At 39.4% G+C, this 21,749-nt stretch overlaps 1 long non-coding RNA gene across 1 annotated transcript; it reads left to right on the forward strand.

The window, feature by feature from the left end:
- The first annotated feature begins 333 nt into the window (after nt 1-333).
- LOC106148956 lies at nt 334-11,526 on the forward strand. Its single transcript, XR_001234771.1, has 3 exons — nt 334-414; nt 9,694-9,796; nt 11,374-11,526. It is a non-coding gene; the product is annotated as an uncharacterized LOC106148956 (long non-coding RNA).
- The last annotated feature ends 10,223 nt before the right edge of the window (nt 11,527-21,749 follow it).

The raw sequence follows: 21,749 nt of genomic DNA on the forward strand, positions 1-21,749 counted from the left end.
CAATACCTAATTATAATTCAAGACATCGGCAATTTAATAAAAACAACTCCTCCAGAATGGAGCCATAAGGAAAGAGTTTCCACAATCTGCTCCTCTGCATAATTAGTGATTGAGGACCTGGGAACAGTTGGAACATTGCTGAGGAAGGCCCAGGTCACATTATTGATAACATAAATAACAAAGATACAGATTTCCCCAAACTACAAACATCAGAATGTAACTAACAACAACCTAATAGGAGCACAGAAAACAAACAGAAAGCAGATAAGCTCTGGAGCCGGGCAGGCACAAGACTGAAGTCAAGCACCTCATTCATCAGTCTAAACACCCTCGGGTTTCTCAGAGTCACCTAAAAACAAGAGAACAGGAAGTGCTCATTAGCGGTGATTTCTGCAAGGATGTGCGGCTGCAGCTGTGAGTACACACGTTCCACGAGGCAGACGTGGAGTATTTATGCTTTACAGATGGGGATATAATTCATTTTTTAAAAAGTTTGCATTGCTGAACTTCATTATTAATGACACAGGGGGATCCCTCAAGTCAGTGCTGCAGACATGGTTTCCAGGTTAGAACTCAGCTGAAATCTATAGGGTATGTTTAATACCTTTAAAAATGAGTTAATGTATGTGCATTCTTATTGCCAGTGTGAGAAGGGCTACGAGGATCACAAGAGCGAGAATTCTATCTGGTTTCATACACTGCATATTTCCAGCTCTCACCATAGGGCCGAGAAGATGGTATTTCATAGCCAGGCTGTCTAGAACCAAATAAAGCAAATTAAAAGTAAGAAGAGGCTGCAAATTACTTGAAATTCTGTTACTCAGATGCAACCGCTGGCCCACAAGTCTTGGACATAAACTTTTACACAGATGGAAATACATTTTTCAAGTAATTATTTCAACGAAGTAGCACGGAAACACATAGAGGTGACCTGCAGATTTAAGAATACAAGGAAAATCATGCTACCTTAGCATGTGTGTGTGCAAATAAACCCTGGCAACTGTGAACGTTTTGTGTATTCAGACAGTGCGAGCCCTTTACTGTGTGAACAAAGAACTGTATTTGAGCCCGAGCAAAGGGTGACAGCCCAAGAGACAAGGAAAGAACGCTGAGTGCACATACCTCCGTCACGCACGACTGTCCCCAGGGTAAATACACGAATAGTTTCAACTTTTAACAATAGAAAAGCAAATAGTAATACTTTTTAAAAAATATATGTGGCTTTGTGCTTTCAGGCATTCCAAACTACACACATACCTGTGGTTTTGAAATATCCTTAGGACACCAGAGGGGACAATCCCGTCTGACTGGGTGAAGGAGATAAAAAGAAAGCCTGTCCTTTTATGGGAAATTAACCTACTCCTGTAGAGCTGTAATAATTGAATATCTGGTGTAGGGTCATAGGCAGGAAGGCCTCTAAAGCCTACCTTACCATGATTCTAAACTAGAAAAGCAATCAGGAGAATTCAGTCTTTGTTATTTAAGCAGCATATCATTAACCTATGAACTATATTCAGTTCACTTGACTTATTCAGCAAGTATTTATTGAGTTCCTGCTGGGTGCCTTGTACTCATCTAACTCTGCTGTTACAAAGCATACAAACCAGAAAAAGTCTTGTTGTCATCCCATTCAAGGGCCTGAGTGAACCACACAGACAGTTGCTTCACCAGGCCTTGCATTCCTAGAGAAACTTCTGTACATGAAATATGACTCCCGTGATTTAAAATTCTTGCTGCCCTGGGCAGGTGCCTTTGGTGACCAACTGGTTTGGCATGGTTGGCAGAAATCACTGGAAGAAGTCATGCAGGCAGTGCAAAGTAAAGTGCTGGTAGCCTCAAAGGAGCCGGGTGTCCAAAGGTGGGAGCTTCATGTAACTAAAGGTCGTGGGATATGGTTAGATGCCACAGGTACCTACAGATATCTATGGCTAGAGAAGGATTGGAATCTAATGGCCAAGGTCAAATACCCTGGAATACAGGCTTGTCTGTTTCACTGTGTCATGGAGAATGACTAAGAGCAATGACTCTCAGATGACAGCAGCAGCACAGGAAGGAGATACCCATAGGGGCACCAACTTTTCATTTCAAATAAGGACATACAAAGAAAGACAATGGAGTACTTTTGAGAGCAGTAAAAGTACCAGGAGAATTATAAGTGTTTCTAACAAGGTAGAGCCAGCACTTGCAACCAACACATGCCTTTGTATAGGGATAGTCTAAAACGTGCTATCATATAGGGATAGTCTAAAAATACTAATATTGGACCCAATCTCAGCATTTAAAAAGCATGCTACATGCTTCTCATGGGTAAAGAGGAGTGGGCACCCCTAGAGATCATGACTGACAAAGCAGCTGATTACTTGACAGAGAGAAAGAGAGCTCTGGGTGCTCTTGCTGCTGCCATAAATGCTCCAGACCAGGAGTGGCATTCATCAATTCCCTGATAAACCACTGGCCAGTACTAGTCACATGGCCCAAACTGACCATGACCAGGCCAGGAAGTACCAACTTACCATGTGCCGCACAACCTGGGATGATCTGAAAAGAGCACGTATTGGACAGTGCAGCACTGAGGAGCGTCAGTTACAAAAGGTGCTGTTGCTATTTTCTTACTTCGGTACCGATTAGTGAGAATTTGGTCTCATTCTTACACAGAGATAAGTCAACATTCAAGAACAACCAATCATAAAGAAAGAGAGGGAGGGAGGGAAAGGTAACTATTTACAGTCCAAATAAAATTCTCTCTGGAAATTGAGAACTTTCTTGCGGGTATATGAAAATTATCACTAGATGTCCAGTAATCCAGAGAACACTAGGGACTTGGACCCACATGACAAAGGTGAGCAGGCTGGACAACACAGATATTCAAATCAACAACAAGAGCCGGGGATATAGGTCAGTGGCACAAGTGCCTGCCCGGCAAGCGCAGGTCCTGAGTTCGATTCCCAGTACCAAAAAACAAAAAAAGGTGCTGGAAAAACTGGCTTTCTACATGCCAAAGACTAAAACTAGACCTGTGTCTATCACCATGCACTAAACTCAAAAAGACACTAAAACTCAAAGCCAGGCTCAGTAGCAAAGTCTCCTGTGACTGAACTGAAAGACAATTTGCTTTAGCTGTCAACAACATCACGCTTTATAATTTGATCTTAATCCACCCCTCCAGGATGATTATTTCAAACTTTACCTTGCACACAAGCATCTGAACAGGTCTGAGGCAGCCCAGCAAAACCCAGCAACATCTTGTTGACCCTACAGGTTGCATCAGAAATAAAAAGCTTAGTTTCCTATACCATGTGCTTCTTCCACTGCAGTTGTTTTGCTCCGTGTGTTTGCTTTTATTGTTGCTAATACATGTGACAAAACCAATCTTCAAAATGAAGCTGAATCTCTTTGCTCAGCTATTCTTTTGTACTATGATATAGGAAGGTCTTATGGTGTTTTATGGAAATTATGATTTTCAACGTAATAAACAAATCTCAAAGGAACCAGAAAGGAAATATTGGACCCATGCCACACACTCTGTGTGGGCTCAAGAAACTCGATTTGGTGATGGCAAGTTTCCTTCTCACAAACACCCAAAACAAAGCTTAAATTCCAGAAATGTTTTCTGGACCAGACTTGTAGTAAATTTGCTTTGGAGAGCTAATGTAGATGAAGAACAAATGGAACCAAGATGGACTCAATTCCCGAAGGAGAAAATAAGAGAGGTCAAACAAATGTACAACAAGGGTCAAACCTTGAGTTCCAAAATTCAAATAAATAATGAACACTTCAGTGGGGGAGGAAGGAAGGTCAATACTCCTATATAACATAACATACTAAGTTGGATAAATTAACTTTCAAAAATCTATGACACAATTCTGTCAGAATTCTGTCAGAACTGCATGAAATCTAAATATACTCTATCACATATCCCCCAGAATCCTAAGTTCCTTTGGCTCAGTATAATGATTCCTACAATATCCTTTAGAAAAAGTGCAGTGCCTAGACTGCACATATATAATCTACCCTGGCATGATCTATTGTGTAGAAAGTTTTTTTTTTCCATTTTAATTGTTTAAGAGTTATCTTTGTATCATGTAAACACAGTCTGCGTAGATTTTTTTCCCTATAGAAACTTTAAAGATAATGAGCTTATTTTCCCCTTTAATTCATTGAGAAACTGCTCCTGTAACCACTGAAGCATTTTCATAGTACTTTGCATTGGGAGAAAAAAAAACCTGTTGCATTGAAATATCTCAGAAATAAATATTAGCTATAAATGAATGGGGCAATCATCTGCTCATGAGATAAATGACGGGGGCACTAAACGAAGGCTTTTGAATTACGAATATATTTAGCTCAAAGGGCTGTCTGTCAAAGGAACTACTCTTACCAGCAAAACTTCAAGGTCATGTTTTATTCGACAGAGATTCATGGGTACCCATGTAGGGAAATGTAAATCAAATTCAAAACTCTGAAACCAGGAACTGCCTCTTCAAATGAGAGTACAAATTTTTCTGAATTTTGATCAAAATTAAAAACACTAGCTTTGAGACAGGAACACCTGTGCAACATTCCCCCGCCCACCATGACTTGCCACATTCAGCTGTAGGGCTGGGCTAAGTCCTCACAGACATTCCAGAGAGTTGAGAAAACTTAGTTCAGATAATCACAGATCAATATATTTGCTGTTCCTATAACTGTCAGAATGCACACAACCTGAAAGGAATGATTAAGATGAAAATGACTGATGGGAAAGAGAAATAGCCATTGATTGAACATCTACTTTGTATCAGATACTGTTCAGATTCTTACTTACTCTTTCTCAATTCATAAACATGTCTAGGAAGTGATCTTCCCAATAAGATGGGTAGGTAGTAGATCACTACCTCACAGAATAGAAAGTAAATCACTCACCCAAGTCACACAGCGAGCAGCGGGGTTGGGCAGGAATTCAAATGTAATTCTTTGACGACAAAGGCAGTCTTCTTCTCACTGTACCACAAACATGCTTCAAAAATTATCTATTCACTAAAGTATGTGCCAGGCCCAGATGGTTTTACAGCTGAATTCTATCTAACTTTCAGTGAACAGCTAATCCTTATGTTATCCAAAAAATTTCTGACCATAGCAAATGATGGAAAGCTTCCCAATTTGATTTACAAAGCTAGCATAACCTTACTTCGTAGGCCTCATGAAGATGGAATATGAAGAAAACTCTAAAGTATTTCACTGATGAATATGGATCCAAAACAGTACCTAAGTTCTATGTAAAAATCAACAAGTTAAACCAAAGTAACATGAACAAGCAGAGCATATTACAGGAATGCAGGGATAGTTCAACATTAGAAAATGTTAGAAAATAACTCATCAAACTGTAAGTTAAATAAAAAGAATACCATAAATACATTACTTAATGCTAAGACATACCTCCTGACATATAGCTGCCAATTCTAATTTTGAAATAAAAAATCCAGGTTATAAAGATGTAATGGAATTTCAAAGACTGTTTAATACCAACCACAAATATTATATTAAAAATAAACACTAAAATGATTAGCATTGAAAAATAGAAAATAAAAACAGAAAAAAAATTAAATAATGTTTTAGGAACTGTCTAAGGTAATAAAATAATCATGGAAAATTTATTATGTTACTAGGAAAAAGAGATAAAGATATCATATGCATATGATATAACGGTAATCTGGTGACTCTAGACTGAAAAATGCTAATAACATTACTAAGAGATTTGACAATGTCATTGGCTAAAAAATAAATAAATTGAAGAATATCCCATATCCCAGGTTCCCAAATATACTTTATATTAATAGACACTATTAATATATAAATTTAATGAATTCTAATCAAATGTCAAATTAGAATATTCTTACTTAATGCTAGATATAATGATCCAGAGGTTCAACCGGAAAATAAGTGTACCTTAATTGCCAAGAAATTGATGCTAAATAAGAATAATAGGAGAAAGGACCTTTCCATACCAGACACTAAAACTCTTTAGGATGTCCAGTTCCAAAGGAAAGCATTTCTCTCTGTTGTTTCCCAGAACCCAGGCAATGCCAGGAGCACTGTGTATATAGTTGTTATTTTAATACACATCAATTAAGCTAAATAGATCAAAGAACATGATTTTGGTTCATGAATAAGCAGGGAGAAAGAATGAGAGGGAAGAGAGGATCATGAAGCTTATTTAAAGGTAGAGCTTATTACACGATTTCAGCCTGGTGAGGGGAACACTAAGTATTTAATCAATAGCTTTAAGAACATTGCCTTCCTAGAAGAAAATAAAGCTGGATCCCTCTATAATCTCTAAACAAAAAGCAAATGCCAGTAAACCGGGGATTTAAAATGTAAATATAAATGTATTAGACATGCATTATGCACAACTTTACTAGTATTGGACATCCCTGACTCGCATCTGCCTGACTCCTCGTCCCCAGGTTTCACAGGTCTAGGGGGACTCCCTCGTTTAAATTAAACTTGACTCTTATGGTTGCCTCACCGCCCAACACCTGCTCTTTCTTTCTGTGTGTGACTATTCTCCAAATCCTCACCCCAATGGGATGAAATGTTCTTACAAGGAATTTGCTTTCCAGATGTGTCTTCATGGATGTGATATTTGTGTCCTAATTCAGCGAGCAGAATTTGACAGAATAATAAATGCAAACAAATTGGTGGGATTGTAATATTAAGCTTCTACTGTACAAGTGTGCTCTGAAATCATCTGTACTGAGGATATGATTATTAAAGGGCTAAAAAAAATAACATTGCCACTTCTGGATTAAGGCAAATAATGCAACAAGGTAATCTTGAAAGGGAAGAGACAGTTTATTGATTAGTCTTGAAGAAAAAATAAGGGATAAAAGGAACTGTCACCCAATGTTAAAAACAAAAGTCAATGTGGAAATCCCCAGGGTCTTGCAGAAACCTTTTCGTGATTTTAGACAAAATACCTTCCAGGGCTGGGAAACGTTTAGCTGACCTAAAGTCCAGAAGACTGTTCTCTTGCTCCCTTATCGTTCCTAGAACAGAGACACTCAAATCTGTGTGAAGTAATTTAATCATAAAACCAAGCAAATACCTGACCATCTCCCCCTCAATGAACTGCCTCAAGCTTTAAGAATCTATTGCTGAAAACGTTAATTAGACTTTTGTCATAGAACGAGGACATTAGATGTCAGAGTCATTTAACCAAACTATTGGCCATACCTGATTTCTCAAGAGATAGCCTAGGTTGGAAGGAGGAGCATGTACCTAAATGCCATATAATCCTGTGTTTGGGTACTTGTTTCACCTCTAAGGAAATTCTTCAACTTTTCAGAACTTCATTTTCTCATCTCTAAAGCCAAGAGGCTCAATAATCATCCCACGTAAGCAGAATGCCAAGGACAGTATTGTTCATTCCTGATCCCTTCACATCGCTTCCCAAGAGAATTTTCAAGGGATGGCGGGGGGTGGGGTGGGATTCAAGAATTCCATCTCTAATAGAGAGAAAATGCATATCCAATTTGCTATTAGATAAGGCTCATTCAAGCTAAGTGTCCAAGGCATTCTTGAACACCAGTTTTATCCAAAGACATGTATTCCAACAACAGCATATTGATTTTATTCTACATAGGCTCTCTGCAGAGTCAAACATTTGTTGTAGTGTGGGACAAGATTTTTGGCATCAGTTTAGCAAACCGTTGGGTTTCTCGTTTGCATAACTGTTGTGCCTGTAATGAGCAGATACAAAGCCTTGGCTCATTTTGCTGCCCTCCACTCTCTTCGGAGCAGTAGCCGATTCTCTCTCCCATCTGCAGTCTAGGGAGGCTTTTTCAGAAAGCCCCACCAAAGCCCAGAGATCTACGCTGGAAAATGTGAAAGAGGGCACAATAAAGAACCTACAAAAAAGCCTCCACATTTCAGGGTCTTGAAGCTTAAACAGTGTTCTGTGTCCCTAGAGTCACAAAAGTATTCACCTCTCGCATATCGCAGTTCCCGCAGATCAGCATGGAAATTCTGGTGAGCTTTGTGAACACCACCAGGAAAATAACTTCTATTTGAGTTGTTCACAGTGATTATACACCTACTCGTCTCTTTTGAAACTACTATTTATTTTGTTCAATGCAGAAAAACAAAAGTTAGAGAAAACTCCTCACGTAGTGAAACCTACTATATGGAGAAGTTGTTCAGTCATTCAGGGAATGGAATGTCTGCTTTCTTAACAGTATCAGAAAGCTTAGTGGGAATTGCTGAATGTCACAGCCACAATGCATGTCACAATATACTGAAGAAGTGTAAGCACATCCAGTAACTTAACAGATTCTCATGTGTAACCTTAGCAATGCCCACTCATTCTCCCCATAGATACTTAGTTTGTAAATCCTTTATTTCAAACACCTCAGTGTTGGGGATCAGGAATAAAGTATAGCCACTGTCCTTAAGGGAATGACAGGTGAGTAAATAATTCTTTTCAGCATAGTGTGGCATGTTCTACAACAGTAGTCAGAGCAAGGAGGTGGAGAAGAATCTGGAATGGATACTTAGCCTAATCTTGGAGAGAAACAGCTCATTCTATCTCATTTTGATGATGAATTAAGTGAAGAAACAATTTCTTTATTGAAAATAATTTTTTGGCTGAAACCTGAAGAATGTATTGGAGGAAGCATTCTGTGCAGAAAGGACATTTCTTTTTCAATTTTTAAAACAAGAGCAGCCCTCAGGACCAATAAGATCATTAATACATGATGAGCGTTGAGTGTTTGCCATAAGCTAAATTATTTTAAGCACTGTATCTAGATTATCTCATGCATTTTTCATAGCCATCCTATGAGATAAGTTCTATTGATCTTATTTACATAAAGAAAAGCAAGACTTAAATTTTGTGGCTTGCTCTATCAACATCACGCAGCCCAAAATGGTAGGTCTCAGAGTCACACTGGGTCTGTGCTTTGATCTACTAAGCTGTTTCTGAATGCTGTTTCCAAGTATCCATGTAGTAGGAGTAGGCTTCGTTTCCAGACTGTCCACAACTATTTCATACTTTCCCTTTGTTAATATTTCTGAAGTTGAGCTTTCCCAATTCCAAAAGATTCAGAGGCATCCTTAAAAAGGACAAATTACACACACACACACACACACACACACACACACACATACAATTTTAAAAGTTGAATTACAATTTTTTAGTCTCCAAGGGTAGAGGAGGAAATCTCTGGTCAGAACTCAAAGCCAGGAAGAAAACTGGAATTTCTTGAAGGTTATGGCCAAGTTTGGTTCATTCTTTCCCCTCCTCCCCTTATTCCACCACCAAAAATTGGGAGCAGGCACAGAACTGTATGATGCTGACTTAATTCCCCTGCAGGGGCCCCTTTCGAGCGATGCGTGAGTTCTTCTGAATGCTGCTTGCCCAAGAGATCCTGCTGGGGAGCAGTCAGGGCAGGGAATAAGTGGGGATAAATGTGAGCGTTTGACGGAGTATCCTCGCATCCCACACACATCCACACAGAGCTTCCCTGCACCCTGCCTGATCATCCTGTGGTAAAATGCTATCTTTTATGGTCAGTTTGGTACACACGGTCTTGTGGGTGAGATTCCGGGGTTTGGAGTGAGACAAACTAGAGAGTGAAACTTGGTTGTGTATTTACTCACTGTATGTCTGTGGACAGTTCTCAAAACCTGCCTGGATCTCGTTTTTCTTGCCTGTAGAGTGAAGCCAAGAAGATTCACCCTTAAAATTCTCAAGGTCATTAGAAGAAAACAGTGTGTGAAGTAATGAATATGGTACCTGATACATAGCAAGTGCCCTGAAGTAAGTGTTATAATTACTTGGTTTATAATTATAATAATTCTTTAGAAAAAGTAGCAATCCCAGATGTTTTTCAGCTGTAAATTTTAAAGACGTCATGCCTTCCCTGTGCTCTTCTTGCTTTCACTGGTTATTTCGTATTCTCTAATGGAAATATTTTTAAGGTTCTTAGCTTCATTTTTTTTTGTACTGAAGCAATTTTCATGCTCCACTTAAAAAGTCCTCTCCATGTTTTCTGCTAACATTTGAATGAGAGACTCACATGATTTAATGCTAAGTGAGCAAAGGGTACAGAAAAGCTCAAAACGGTTTCTGCAAGTGGAGAGCAGCTACTCCTCCTCATCTGCTTCATTCAGGGAATGAATTGATCCTTCCCTTACCCTGCATCCCCCATATCCTAGGCAGATTTCCTGAAAGACCTTCTGGTGAAGTTCTCATCCCCCTGGCAAAGCAACTTGTCTGCTGAGCCAGTCAGCTGTCTCATTGAGATTCACTGCCAGGTGGACAGCTTTGATGGCAAGGAGGTGGCGTTCCGCCCAGTTAAGCAGCTTCCAAGCCTCAAGCCATAAAGATGAGCTCCTGGCCCTCCTTCCTCCAGGAAGATGCTGCAGACATATTGCCTGCCCTTGGAAGCGCGGCTTTCCTGCAGTGCAAATTATTGAGCTGTGCAGAGGACCTTACTTACTGTTCTCTCCTCGGAGCACTGGAGACGCAGACCTTGTCCAGTTCCTTGTGTCAGCTTTTCTCTGCTAAAGGTGCTGCTGTTCAAGTAATTAGCTGGAGTTGGAAGCAGGCAGTAAGTTAAAGGAATTTTTTTTGTTAGTGTTGAAGCTGAGTTTTGTATCTACCAGGAAAAAAAATACCCCGTGCTATACGACAAGTCTGAAATAAAATATCCCATGTTGAGAAATTAAACTTCCTTTTTAAAATAGGCTCTATGTTAGCGAAATAAACCCGTAACTCTTAGACTTTGAACAGCAATGTTGTTTTCTAGTCCACTTGGTAGATTTGAATACTCAGAACAAAAGATAAAGATTTGAATGTGATATTTTACAACAGAAACAATCTTTTATATATGCTATCATACATACAATGTATATTTATCCTTAAAACACAGCGAAGAGGAAGGAAAATCACCCATTCAATCACCAAAGGAAAGAACCAGGATGGAGCAGAACTATTTAGAGGGCTCATTGTCAAAGAATGGGCGGGCAGAGATTTTTGAGGGCCTGTCTGGCATGAGCTCTCTGCTTCCACCCCTCACTGCTTCTCACCAAGGGAGGCAGGAAAGAGACGCCTGTCTCCTCAGCTAAGTGAGGGAGGTGATCAAGGAGGCTTCGGGCCTCCTGGCTGCTGCAGACGTGTGCTGAGGGAGAGAGTCTGTGCCCCGTCCATGTAGACCCCCCAAGGGTGAGGATGAGTCACTGGCTGTCCAGCTGCTGAAGCAGAAAAGCATGTTGCTATACTGGGGCCGGCTGTGTGCCCCGCGGGTGCCAAGCTGAAATTTGTGTGGATCCTTACTGGGGACACGGGGGAAAGGGCAATGGAGCCAGAGCTGAAGCAGTGTGATCTTACCTCAGACACCCAAGCAAGGGCACCCAGATGCTGACACAACAGTCCACGTGGAGAAGCACGGAAGAGCAAGGCTAGCAGCAGCTGCAGGAAGAAGGCCTGGTGCTTTACAGGTTGCCCCCTGAGGTTTGGGCTCTGAAAACACTAAGCACGGAAGTGCCCGACAGTGAGCGTGTTTGCCCAGACCAGAGTGTATGAGGGCTTTCTGTAAAAGCACCTGTCAGGTAAGGACATTTCTGTCCCTCTCTGTCTTGTGTGTCCTCTGGGCCTTTTTTACTCTCCTCAAGGGAGACAAAGCCAAGCAGGGTGGAAGGCAGAGTGGGGAAAGAGGAAAGAAAGGCACGTGCTGCCCCTGCGGGCCACAGCTTGACCGTCATTGTTCGCACCTGTCCCGCTGAATTAGAGATGGAAAATTCGTGTTTCCATTGAGATTAGAGTATTGGCTAATGTGTTAGATGGGATCTTTTTGAATAAACACCATGTATTTCAATTTATCATCCCTGTAATATTTTGTCTTAATATTGACCAAAAATGTCATAGTACTCTAGGGGCAAAGGGAGAACTTAAATAAATATTAAAAGAACCGGTAATAAGGACATACAGATAGTCATACTTGTCAGCTCTGCTGGGGACTTAGAGGCAGCTGTAGACAACCCAGAGTGGTGCTTATGGCCTTGCTCCCCTCAGTTTTCTTTACAAATAAAAGCAGTGGGCCATTTGGCGCGTGGGCTAAAGTTTGCCAATCCCTCTTCTGCATCATTTTTGAAGTGGCTGCATAGAGCTCCACTCCAGAATTTTAACTAAATCTTATTTAACCAACCGCTGTTGTCACACACTGAAGTCATTTCTGAACTCTGCTATTAAAGATAATGCTTGGGTGCACATCTATGTAATACAACATTCTGCCCATCTTAATCATTTATGGTCTGTTTCTAAAGTGTAATTCCTGTGTTAGGATCATGTCAAAGGCTTTCGCACAATAGTATGTAACTGTTCTAAAAAAAAAAAGTACCAGTTTTTACACCCAGCAATCAGAAGTGAATTGAGTTGCCAAGAAGCCGCACACTGGGGCCATGAATACCAGCTGCTGCAATACCTGGAACCCGGGATCATCCAAACCTTCTTACCTGAATTTGACTGCTGCTGGCTGCCTTTTCTTTGATAGCCATTTAGCTCCCTACTCCAACTTCCAGAGGGCTGGCTCTGAACTCGCTTATGTAGCCCAGGCCGACCTCGAACTCAATGGCAATCCTCCTGCCTCAGCTTCCTGAGTGCTGGAATTACAGGTGTGTATCACCACTCCCAGACTAATCAGTTTATACTTTCCATTTTCATTAGACATAATTATGACATCTGCTCTGCCATTGTTCCTTCTGTCAAAGCATGCATGCTCTGTATCATCTGATGATTTGCCTTCCCAATATGCTAGCAGTGAATAGGTTGGGTGGGGACGTCTGAGCCCAGGACAGTCAACATACAGCCTGGGCAAGATGAGTTGAATGTGAAAGTAAGAAGTGAATCAATCAGATGAGCTCCGCGGGGGCTGGGGATTTAGCTCAGCAGCAAAAGCGCCTGCCTGGCAAGCGCAAGGTCGTGAGTTCGGTTCCCGGTACCGGAGAAAAAACAGATGAGCTCCGCTTCAAAAATGTATCTGTCAGCATCTGCTGGGGATGGTCATCAGAGCAAACAGCTCCCACAGAATCAAGGATGGGACCGGTACCCTGTATAATGAGCCTGAGTTAACTGGGAAGTTGGCAAGAGACAAAAAAAAGACTAAATCAGAAATGAGAAGAGGCAGGAACATCATGAGAGATGGATGGAGAGCGTGTGAGGAGGAGAGAGAGAGCGTGTGAGAGATGGATGGAGAGCATGTGAGGAGGAGAGAGAGAGCCAGTAACCTGGCTCCTCAAAGCCAGGAAACTGAAGTCACCTCCCTTCCTCCCCGCCCCATGGCATGTAGCTTCTGTTGTCTCTCAGCAATGCCCCAGGTTCTGTCCCTGAAGATAACACCATTCCTTCCCTCTTGTGGGCCATGCCTGGTCAATCCACTCCGTCTTTCCCTTCATCATCTCTCCTGGAGCCTGAGCAACGTTACTCCTACTCATCTTTGTTGTTTTTATTTTAAAGAGAAAAAGATAAAAGTAAGAATGGAACCGAGTTCCAAAGCAGATTAGTAGGACAGTTACAACAGCTGACCCACCGTGTATTGTTGTCTTCCTGGTAGCTGCTCAGAGTAGAAGACATAAGCATGATATCTTGTCCATCCAACATTAGCACAAAACTTTCTTTTTAATGAACTAAGAAAAATTAGCAGTGCAACTACCTTAACTATCTTGTGTATACATATATTTTTTCCTCTTTCCCTTTCTTCCTTTCCCCTTCCCACATCACAGTTTCTTTTCTTTTGAACAGTTTCTTCCCAGTTCACAATAGCTATTGTACATTTTGGATCTTATTTACCCGTTCAGTTTCTCACACTAGTGAGACAATACGATGTTTCCACATATGGATCTGATCTATTTCACTTATGAGTATGGTCTCGAGTTGCATCCATCATCTTTGAAACCTTGCCATAAATTATCATCCACTATGGACACGTCCCCCCGGCTTGCTGTCTAAAATGTGAGTCAGAAAAATCTTGCTTCCCAACTAAATTCATTCGCTGCCTGTCTGTACTCTGCAGGATCCAGTCCAGTCCCTTCAGCAGGGACCATGGGGCAGGTTGCTACCCTGTTTGAGCTTGCCAGTCTTTCTATTCAGCCAGATCATTCTTTTTCTCCAATTCTCTGCACCCTCGCCCTGGAAACCCACTGCCATCCTATTCTAGTGTTTAGTCAAGAATGTTGAATCCAGAATTCTGTACCAGAATAATCTATGGAGGGCAAGTAGTATATGGTAATATGGTAGTAACTCTGTGCTATTTGCTCGATTTTTTCTGTAAGTCTAAAATTGTTCTTAAAAAAACAAAGTGTGCTAAATATAGCTGGGAGCCATCAGAGATGTTTATTTAGGGCGGGCAGATAGTGATCCTTTTGCACAACTGGGCTCCATGCTGCTCACCACTATTCCTTCTGAGACATGAAGCATTTCCACGATTCCATAACATTGCATCAGTGGTCTCTGGAAAACCATCATTTGGCCACAGATATCTGTGTATATGTCACTTCCCTTTCCCAGATTTCCAGATGGAATAGATCACTATGTCTACACTGGTCCATATTTCTTTGCAGGTCCCTTGAATAACATTTATTGAATTAGTTTTCCTATGCCTCTGTCTCCTCCATTAGAACATATACTGTGAAGGAAGAAGAAATGAATACCTGATCTTTGCCGCCTCTGCTGTCCAAGTTTAATGGCAGACATATGCTGGACCTTTAACTATTCAAAAGAAGAATATATATGACATAAGTTATGAATACATAAGTGGTGGAAAGACTAATAGTTATTGAGCATTTGTTATGTATTGGCCCTGTTCTAAGAACTACTAAGTTGACACAACAATTTGAAATGTGTGTTTTTATTTTTCATTTTACAATGAAAACTTATCTGTCACATGGCTGTTTTCCATCCAGAACAGCCTTGATCTAAAGGCCACTATTTTTTGGAACCTTCCAAAATAGTACCAAAGCAGGGGCTGGGGATTTAGCTCAGCGGCAAAGTGCCTGCCTGGCAAGCACAAAGTCGTGAGTTCGGTTCCCGGTACCGGAGAAAAACCAAAACCAAAAAAAACAAAAAACAAAAAAAACAAAATAGTACCAAAGCTCCAGAGCCTCTGACATTAAGGATATTTTTATTTATTTGCATTTTGTCTTATTTTGAACTATAGTGTTAGAAACTACCACACATTGTCAGATCTGTAAGAGAAGTATTTTACCAAAGGATGTAATAAATATCATACTTAACTATACACATAGGCAAAGAATGGCTCTGAAAATCATTCTTTTTTTTGAACTGCTGAAGTTCAAATACTAGCTCTATTAGTAACTGTTCTGTTTGACCTTCAGCAAATTTAACCTCTGCCTCCATTGTCTCTCCTTAAAGCAGGGATAACAAAAAAGGATCTCAATAGTACTACTTAACTGTCATGTAAATACATAGAGCTGTTTAGAAAACCGTTGGGCACGTAAAAGGACAATGTAAGTAATGGTTGTATGTATGTGTGTGTGTATGTTTGTGTGTGTGTGTATCTGTGTGTATGTGTGTGATAAAACCAAATCTAATTGGAGATAGTTTCTTCCATAAATCATTCTGAAAGCTCAGATCATTCAGGTTGATGCCTTGAAACCTTTAGCCTCATGCGTCCTTTAGGTTATGGAATTATCTTGAACAGCATACAACATGTAGCACATAATGTGTGCTCACTCACGAACATTTTATTTTAATGTAGGTTTGTAGCACAAATAAGGTAACTTCCTGGTCCACCTCCTGGGAGTCATATTTGTGGGTATTGCTTGGTCACCAAGTGAAGGTTTACAGTACGTTAATACAAGTGCTGTAATCAGTGATTCTTTTGAAGTTAGCCTGAGAGCCAGCAGGAGAAATTTCCTAACCCCCAGGCAACTGCAACCGACTCTTTTCCAGAAGACAGTCAGGTTGCTGCCGTACTGACTCTAGAATGGCTCCCAAGGCTTCTGTTGTTTGGCACGGGTCACAGCAGAACTTGGTCAGCAAAATCTTACTTGTCATCTGAGCTCATGCCAAGCACACAGAACTGAGTTTCCACCACAAAGATTGGGAGACAAAAGCGGGGGAGGGGAGAAAAGAGTCCCCAGAGACTAGTCGGAAGCACGTGACTCTCCCGGAAGTGCCAAAACAGATGATTTAGGGTAACAGGGCACAGGAACAGAAAGTTGCCACAGATCTCGGAAGAGTTGTAAAATCCTAGTCAACAGATGTTTACTGAGCACTTACACTGAATTTCAGGTTCATCTGAAGAGTAGCTCTTTTCTACTACATTCTGTTACCTGCTCATGCAGTGTGAATAGCTGGGTACTCTCATCGGAGACCTCATAACCACATCCTCCAGTAATATTTTCTTTGGTCTGTACATAGTTTCTTTAAAAGGTAAAGAATTAGTTTCCATTTTTTTTAAAAATAGGGAAATGTCAAGTGAAATCTATATCCCTGGGTTTTCTGGGAAAAAAATAAAATAAAATCTGGCCATGCTGAATCTACCATTTTGCATGGCAACGGGTAACATTTGCTTGGCAACGGCTGCCTCTTTATGTATGACAGGGGCATTACAACCCACTCTGGCTCCCTTACTCCATCCCCTATTCTGTAGATGTTTAAAAATTGAGTCCTCTGGGACTACATAAATAATAACAAATACCTAATGATTGTAAAATTTGTGTCCAAGATCTTAAGAAAAAGTATATTATCTTGTTGAGTTAAATGCCAAATCAGTACCAGACAAAAGAGGTGCAGAATTTCAACAGCACAGGATCAGTTTTACGCAACTCTAACAGGTATACATTTATCTTGGGCCTTATTCTATGAACAGGAGCACAGCTTAATATAGCAGAGAAGGAAGACGTGTGGGGTCAGCCAAAGCGGTTAACAACACTGGCATTTCATCTCTTAACACTATAACTAACTCTCTGAAAACTCCCTTGGTTTCTGTTTTGTCTTTTCTACAGTGAAGATAATTAAATGGGCCTCACAGGGACACTGTGAGGTTTAAATTAATACTTTCGTGCTTTGCTCAGGCTGTGGCTTCAGCGTGGTAATTTCTGAGCTGTCCACTCATTGTCAAGCTGACAAGCTTGTCTTATGGATCGAGACCCGGAGGAAAACATCATTTTATTCTCTGGGCTCCAACTCTCCCCGCCCCCATATTCTCCATAACCTCATCTCAGAGAAGAATTAAGGGTTACACTTCTAGATTTCTACATTCACCTCTGCAAGGGCATGCTGTATTCTGTGGACATTTTGCAAAGGTCTCAGCCTACATAACAAGAAGTATTCTTTGTGTTCCTAGGATCTGCAGAGTGCTAGTTGTATATGTGGTTAGATAACAGTGATCCACTGGATAGGTAGGTATGTAAGTGTCTTCAAGTGGTTACATAAGTGGAATATGTCCACATTTTTCTTTGTTTTTGGCTCCCATTCAATTTTAATAATAAATTATATTAGCGCAGTTGCATAGCATAAATGTGTACATAGGTACCCTTATGCAAGCTGTCTGTTAAAAATACCTGAAACGAGCTTATGTAGAAGGAATTTGCTGCATGAGCAGTTTTTATTAAGATAGAAAAAAGTTTCAGTAATCAGTGCCCTGGATGTGTTTCACTGCCACATTCCCCAGAATAAAATGATCCTGACAAATAGGGGGAACTGTGGCAAATCCCCTTGCTCTCTCAGGATTCACACGTTATTTTGACCCAAAATAATTTTTAGTTTCAGCCTGTTATCAAAATCGACATTGTAAGCTCCCCAAGGCCAAGTCCATTTATATCTATTTTGCTTACTAATGTATATCAGTCCTTGGAGCAATATCTGGTACAGGACTCAGAAATAGAGAGTCCATTCATATTTATTGAATTAGCATATGATTATATCCAGGATGCACTGAAACATCAAGTATTTGGTAGGAAGTAACAAGACATACCAGTCAATGTGACAGTCGTGTTCTATACTTTAATATCATTTAGTTTTATAACCCCTCTGTGAGATTGATACCTTGATACATTGTTATTGTGCCATTTTGGAATTACGCATATTTTAGATTCCAAAGTTTTTGGATACTCCACCACTTATGACTGTTCTTGAGGTCTATATCCAATAGGAAAAGGCAGACATGCTTTGGATAGGCTCCCAGCATATCACAGGCAAAGGAAGGACATTGATATATTTCAATTCCCTGTGGATCTTTCCTCAAATCACAAAGTGTCATTAGACACAGGCTACATTCCCAAGAGAAGCAACTGCTGTTGAATTTCCCAATTAATATGCCAGACATTTTTTTTTCTTCTAGTCCAGATCTGGCTCCCTGACAAGCTGAACACATTTATGTCCTAAGAAGACACTGGAAGTTTTCTAAGTTTTTTACCTTACAAATCTACTTTTCATTCTAGAGGTGCTCTTCCCTATCGTCTTTGAAAGGGTTGTCCTGGTTTTCCCAGGATAGTACTGGTTTTCATTTCTTGTTTTGGTGTGACTGTTAATAAGACTTCCTTTCACTTTATTTACAGATAAACCAGATGGCACAGTACTTCCTTGTTGGCCATTACTTGGAACTGATAGAATAACATAAAACTTTTCCCAGCAATTTTATGTACAAGCAGACTCTGGTAGTACAGAAGATTATGTGTAGGGGAAACTGATCCACAGGGCATAAAATAGAAATTTTATCATGGTACCCCACCCTCAACTTCCTTTTCTTACTTTTATTGTTGGACTATATACTTTGGGCCAGGTAGAAAAGTGATCATTTAACTATTTTGCCAGCTTTAGCTCAGTCAGATAAAATTTTTGTTGTCTGAATTATAGATTCATTAAATTTAAAAACATATGTCCTCTTCCTGCATTAGAAGTTGCAAATCTGGGTTTTTCTGGCTCTTGGACAATGCAAGAGTCAACTGACTTCAGAAAAAGTCTTCGTGTGACTGTTGACTCTGGTGCTTTCTGTTCTCTTCTGGAGAAAGTTATAAGAAATATTGAAGGTGATTTGCAGGTTTTATTGACCTTTTCCTGTTCTGTGAGTCTGCAAATGGGAACCGATTTGAATTAGATTGTAGAAATTCGGATGTCTCTTAGTTCTTCAGTCCTCTCCACAGCACCTGTTCTGTGACTTTATCATCAGCATATGACTTCCTGGTAACAGTGTCTTGCTGGGCCATATAAATTCCAGTGGGACAAAACCTAGGCATCTTCATGTCTTTGTTAGTAGTACTTAAATTACTTGAAACTATTTTGAATGAGTTGAATACATATTCTTTGTAAATAATGCCTATATATGTTCTCATTTTGCTATTAAAACTGTGTAACAAGTCACCCAAAATGTTAACTGCATAAAAACTAACCATTTCATAATAAATTCTGCATATCAGGATTCAGGATACTGTAGTAATAATTTGTCTTTGCTTTATAATGTCTGGAACAGCCGCTGAGTGTGATTGGAATGCCTGGGATGGTCAGAAGTGCCCAGGTTTGAGGGACCGTAGGTCTAAAGACTTACATACATCTACTCCATCACAGTGGGTCAGCACCCACTTTCTCTATGGCAGCACGGTGTTCTAGGGTGCAGCAGAAAGTTGCAAACTGAGAAGGCTTGTTATTCCAGAAGTTGCATGGTGACACTTCCACTGCCTTTATTGGCAAAGTCACCATGTACAGGGAGCTACACAGGAAAATTAGACTGCCCTTCTCAATGAGAGCATATTAAGGGTTTGAAGCCAGGTTTTAAAACCACCACATACATGCATGCTTTGATATACATTCTCAACACTTGGCTTTTATGCATTGGGCTATCTTGAGAAAAAACTATTCCGTATCAACTTTTCAAAAGTAAAATAAACATTTTGACAGGAATTCTTATATTGAACTTCTTTGTCACTAATAAACTTAGCTGTTCTATACTAGGATGTATAGAAGTACTTTTGAACTAGATCTTAACACACCAGAAAAGTCACACAATTTACAACTATAGATTTTATAGGAGATTCACAGAGGCTTTTTAAATCTCCAAGGTAGACTTTTGGCTGTAAGAATTAGATACAGTTCTAGATTATTTTAATGTATTTACATATTAACACAGATGTTTCACTTCTAGAGAAACACTAAGAAGTGGTTGAGGACATAAGATTTACCTGCAAATATTTTCCCATACAATTATTTTACATTACTGAAAAATTATAAGCAATCTAAATATACCACAAAAGACTGAAAATTTTATAGCATATTTGCTATATACAAACATTACAAAATTCATGTTGTGAAGACTATTTAGTGACGAGAAAGAAGGGAAAAATATTAATATATGTATATACACAAGATAGTTAAGATAATTGTACTACTAATTTATATTGCTTTATGGAAAGGAACAGTTAATGTTTAATTGTTTGATCAATCTAATGCTTGTGTTTATTTATCTGAGTAACCAATTAGAAGACAACAATATATAATACAACAGACATTGTTAATTTCCTATCACCTTGTCTGAAATTCTGTATTGCCTTTATTGCTTTAATGTTGTTTTATTTATGTCTGTGTGTTTGTTAATATATTTTGGTTCTTTTATCTTTAAACTAAAATTTAAACAAATTTTTAAAAAAAGAATATTTAGTAACATGAGAAAATACTCATAATGTACTTGTTAGTTCTTAAAAGGTTATAACAGGGGATAGACAAAATAATCAAAATTGTGTAAAATATACAATTGAATTTATAAAAATAAAAATGTATATCCAAAATATTGGCAGTGGTGATCTCTTAGGTTTGAGTTTTGCATAATTTTAATTTTCTTTGTTATGTTTCTGTGTATTTACCAATTTTTCAAAAATTATTACACAACAACATTGTTACAACACTTTTTCATTTTCATGAAATGAATAAGATATTGTATTATCTTATAAAATACACAAAATTAAAGAAATAAAATAAAATTTTTATATAATATCTTGAGTCAGTATAGTCAAACTACTGTTAAAATTTTGTTCTTTTATATTTTGGACTACCTATTTTAATATAAGCTATATATTGTATATATATGTTTTATTTGACTTTACCTTATGAATCAGTAGGTATGAAGAAATTTATTTTTTTGCCCTTATACTTCCTCAAATTTTAGATAATCAAAAACCCTTTCCTTAAAGCCAGAGAGATGAATAAATTGTCCTTATATCCCCCAAACTAATTTGAAAATTGGAGAACACTGAGACAGAGAACAGACATCAGGTTTTGACTTGTAAATCTTAAAAGAATATTGTTCAGGCTTGACATTGTAAAATTTTGTAAAATATATGCTGAGCTGGTCGTATTTATTTTTCAACCCACCCTGCCAATGTACATAAAAAAAATTATTAAACTATTTGTCCATGGAGTGTTACAGAAGAGTGCAATGGAAAGAAAATTTAAAGGTGCTCCGTCATTCACAGAATTCATCCTAAGAAAAGTGTGAGAGAAATCCAAAATAGTTGGAGATCTGAGAAGAGAGGTGATCTTTGCCTCAGTTTTCTGATGGTTGCTCTGAAAAATGACAAAGGCTACAGCTAGAGCTCTGGCTTGTGAGATACAGCAGCAGTGCTGAGACGGCTGCACAGGGCACTGAGGAGAACTGCACTCGGACATTCATGCCCTCTGCGATGGGGAGAGGAAGAAGCCAGTGGTTTTGCAGGTATTTGGTAGTGGATGGGCTGGAAGTTGTCATGAGCTACTGCCATAG

Source organism: Chinchilla lanigera, unplaced genomic scaffold, assembly GCF_000276665.1.
Source record: "Chinchilla lanigera isolate Chin_1 unplaced genomic scaffold, ChiLan1.0 scaffold00033, whole genome shotgun sequence".
NCBI lineage: Eukaryota > Metazoa > Chordata > Mammalia > Rodentia > Chinchillidae > Chinchilla > Chinchilla lanigera.